The sequence below is a fragment of the Adiantum capillus-veneris genome, chromosome 16, assembly GCF_014529385.1.
Source record: "Adiantum capillus-veneris isolate H3 chromosome 16, ASM1452938v2, whole genome shotgun sequence".
NCBI lineage: Eukaryota > Viridiplantae > Streptophyta > Polypodiopsida > Polypodiales > Pteridaceae > Adiantum > Adiantum capillus-veneris.
Genome location: NC_140946.1, coordinates 129,799,014 through 129,803,799, shown reverse-complemented (window position 1 = coordinate 129,803,799; position 4,786 = coordinate 129,799,014).

Below are 4,786 nucleotides of genomic sequence, written 5' to 3'. Positions count from 1 at the left end.
TAGCAATGCTCACAATGTGAGCTTTAATATATTAAGAACCAAATAGTACATAGCTGCTCATGCACCCCTAGTGCCATGAGACCCAACAAGACACCTTAATCTATACATCTTGCCTTTACAGGGAGGCATACCCAATATGTACAACTCGCATAACAAAACAAAGCATAAAAACCTGACACGGGTAGGCCATGCCAATGACGCCACCAGGCCTCCCCCGCCTGCCACTCGAGCGGAGGCGCGCCACCAACCACCAAGGCCGAATCACCAACCGGAGCCACAGAAGAAAGGACCACCCATCCAACAGCACAAAAAGGCCAACACCACATCGCCAATGGGCCGAAGGGAGAATGAGGCCGCCGGGCAAGCACAGCCAAGTGTCCCCGTCCCCCGTACTCGGGGCTACAACCCTGCTCCCTTTGTCTCATCCACACCCTGACCCCTACCATCAGATCCTACCATAGCCCGCACAGAGGCTACGCCATAAAAAGGTCCCGCACAATCCGCACATGCTATATGAAGGACTCCTACCGACTGCAACCCCACCGCCCACACAAAATGAAGCTAAGACCCAACACATCCAAAGCCTGCCGTATGAAGGACTCCTGCCGACTGCACCCCCACCGCCCACACAAAATGAAGCTAAGACCCAGCACATCCAAAGCCTGCCGTATGAAGGACTCCTGCCGGCTGCACCCCCACCGCCCCACACAAAATGAAGCTAAGACCCAACACATCCAAAGACTTGCCTTTCATATGCATATGAAGATGTGCAAAGAGGAGACAACCCGAACAAGTGCAAGAGTAAGAGCTAAAGCCACATAGCAATAATGAGGAGAAAAGAAGACTAGTACCACTGCCAGCCTCAGCACCGAGGAAGAAAAGAAAGTGGGGGGAAAGTGGAGAGCAGAGATTGTCACCTTGCATGAGATCTGTAAATACCAAAAAAACACCGATTGAGTAAGGACCCTTTTTCTCATATTATCCACAAAATCATGAGTTACATGAGCAATAAGGTTGAAAAAATTCAAAGTGTGGCCCTAGGTGCATTGTAAGAGGTTTCAGAGGATATCATAATCTCCATCATGTAGGACATAGTGCTTCCTCACATCCACACCAAGAGGGTCATAACTAAGCCAGTAGATATGGAACTTGCATTGCATATTTACCAAGATCCCGCACTTCATACAAATGAGCATAATACTTAGGTTTTACAAGCAAATCTTTTTATACAAGGAACCTTCACCCTTGATGTAAGAACCGTTTTAATCTGAAAAACACTTGTTTTGCGTGCTTCATACAAATGAGCATAATACTTGGGTTTACGAAGAATATACATCTTTTTTATAAAAGAAATCTAGCCTTGATGGAAGAACCCTTTTAATGTGAAAAACGCTTGTTTTGTGTAAACAATTTTGATTTTGTATCAATTTTGTTATGTCAAAGTCTAATAAGAACATAGAATTTTGGCGCGGGAAAACCGGAACAGTGCCGGAATGAGCTTTACAGATGATTGGAATAAAAACGAGAATGCAATTACGGGATGTAAAAATTGTTATTTATTATTTTTAGCCATAAATGGAGTATACAGAGTCGGATGGACATGTGGGTTCGTTCGTTGCAAAGATAACATTAATATCTTCAATTTGAGTCATTTGGGGAAGCTTGAGGTCTATAGGGGCCCTTTAAGCTGCCATATTATCTTTTTAATCACTTTTGCTTAAGGTGCTAATCAAACTATAGATATATATATATATGTGTGTGTGTGTGTGTGTGTGTGTGTGTGTGTGTGTGTGTACATAGCTCCACCTACTTCTTAGATTTTGCATGCTTCAACAGAAAACACAACTACTCTACAGGGCCTCATGGAGGGGCATTTTGTATGGGATCTAAAGCCCAATACGGAAAAATATACTTCGATTGTGGCACTCCTCTCTGTACACAGAAAAAGACCTCGAGTAAGCATAAATGATTTCTTTGCATCTCTCTTGCTCTAGAAGTAAGCCCCATCCGTCAATCCCATTACCATGAAGCCTCTGGATGGATTAGATCCACATAACTGCTGGGTTGATAGTACCTCCTCTCTCTCGATCTGTCGACATCTGGCTCTCCCAACTCATAACTCTACCTAGAATTCGAAACATCTGTGTTATGTGTGAAGCCACCATCGATGCAGTGTTGTGGACAAAGATATCATGAACCTTCAAGTCTTTGCAATTGATAAGCATTGTAGGGAGTGTGGTTCGACTGCTTGAACCTGAACGCCTGTTGGCTTAACATGCACAGCAGTGGAAAGGTACCAATTCATGATCATGCAGTAGCTGTAACATTTAATGGCCTAATAACTTATGTGTAGCGGAAATTAGCCTGAACATAGTGGGCATTTCATTAGAATAGATTCCTAATGAGAATTACAAGAGTGCTTGGGTGGAGAGAGCAACAAAAAGCATAACACCTAGTTAGATAGCATCGACAATACTTTCAAAAGAGAGAGAAATTAAGCTATTGACAACAGTTGAGGACCGGATTTTCATGGAGCCGGTCCCCCCTCCAAAAGGCTTTGTATTATGGTTTCTCCCATCAAGAGAGAGATTGTACAATACAATTCTTTGTGTTCCTTCAAGACTAGCTAGTGCAATGAAGATGGAAACTTCATGCACTAAGCAAAACACTTAACAAACACAACTTGAATTATCCCCGTTCTCAGACCCAAAACCTCACACACCTTCGAAGATGGTGAGAGCTAGCAGGGTATGAGAGTAGATTGAGAGGAAGAAGGAGTATCTTACGAGAAAGATGTCATAATAATCAATATCTAATTCTCCTAAATGATTTTCTCATATTAAACTGATCATTTAATGTGGGGAAGTGCCAGGGAAGAAAAAGCTAGAATATTGGTTAAGCTAGCAGACCGGCCACAGTAGGGATCCAAAGGTGGGGCCATCTGCAAAAGAGCCATGTGCAACAATGGGCTAAAAAGACCCTGAGGTTTAGCCCATTAAGACTTCCAAAATGCTAAGGTTCCAAAATTCAAAGGTTATGTCCAAAGGTCAACCCTAGGGAAAATTGGATGCTTTGTGTGTGCCCTAAAAGTCTTTGCACATCCCTACATGGGAGGGGGCGAGCCCCAAAGGTAGGGGATGAGAGAGAAATCCACACACACACACACACACACACAAGCTCCCTTTACACAAAGGGAACGAGGGACACATGTCAGCTCCCTAGCTCAGATGCCCACAAGGTGTGCCCAATTCCTATTGGAAGACCCTTGAAGTGGACCAATGAGAATTAAGCTAGAGTAAATTTAGTTTAATTAATTTAAAAATATTTAATAAAAGAAACCAATGAGAATTAAGTCTCCTAGAAGACTATTGGGCAGTCTCCCAAGGGATCCAATGAGCATTCAGGAGCCCAATGGCTTGCCTGATTCCTATTGGCCAAGAGGCAAAGGGGTCCAATGAGAGTTTAGTTTAATTATTTAATTACCTAAAGCTCTCACAAAAGGGGGACACATGTCGGAAGGCTATCACTTATGCTGCTTAACACCCATTGGCTTGAATTGGGGAGGGCCAATGAGGCAAAATCCATACCAAATTAGCAGCAAGGGCTCGCCCAAGAGAGAGAGGGGGCTGATTTTTGCAAGGCATTATCACACACACACTCACACAAGCTCATGTGGAAAGAAAGAATACTCTATCTCCTCCCAAGCTTTAATGGAGAGCTCATCACCTACTCCAAGCTTGTGAGATAGAAGCCTACATCAACATTCTCTTGGCATGTGGATGCAAATCCAACTAAGATCCAAGCTTCAATGCATGCTCATCTTCTCTACCAAGCTAATTACTAAGCTAAGCTATGCTAATATGAGTGATTATGTGAGGAGATGTACATCTTTCTCGTAAGATACTCCTTCTTCCTCTCAATCTACTCTCATACCCTACTAGCTCTCACCATCTTCGAAGGTGTGTGAGGTCTTGGGTCTGAGAACGGGGATAATTCAAGTTGTGTTTGATTAAGTGTTTTGCTTAGTGCATGAAGCTTCCATCTTCATTGCACTAGCTAGTCTTGAAGGAACACAAAGAATTGTATTGTACAATGTCTCTCTTGATGGGAGAAACCATAATACAAAGCCTTTTGGAGGGGGGACCGGCTCCATGCAAATCCGGTCCTCAACTGTTGTCAATAGCTTAATTTCTCTCTCTTTTGAAAGTATTGTTGATGCTATCTAACTAGGTGTTATGCTTTTTGTTGCTCTCTCCACCCAAGCACTCTTGTAATTCTCATTAGGAATCTACTCTAATGAAATGCCCACTATGTTCATGCTAATTTCCGCTACACATAAGTTATTAGGCCATTAAATGTTACAAAGATGTACATCTCCTCACATAATCACTCATATGTAGCATAGCTTAGCTTAGTAATTAGCTTGGTAGAGGAGATGAGCATGCATTGAAGCTTGGCTCTTGGTTGGATTTGCATCCACATGCCAAGAGAGTGTTGATGTAGGCTTCTATCTCACAAGCTTGGAGTAGGTGATGAGTTCTCCATTAAAGCTTGGGAAGAGATAGTCTTCTCTTTCTTCACACATGAGCTTGTGTGAGTGTGTGTGTGATAATGCCTTGCCAAAAATCAGCCCCCTCTCTCTCTTGGGCGAGCCCTCTTGCTAATTGCTCTTGCTGAAGCCTCATTGGCCCTCCCCAAGTCAAGCCAATTACAATTAAGCAGCATAAGTGATAGCCTTCTGACATGTGCCCCCCTTCCCCTTTTGTGAGAGCTTTAGGTAATTAAA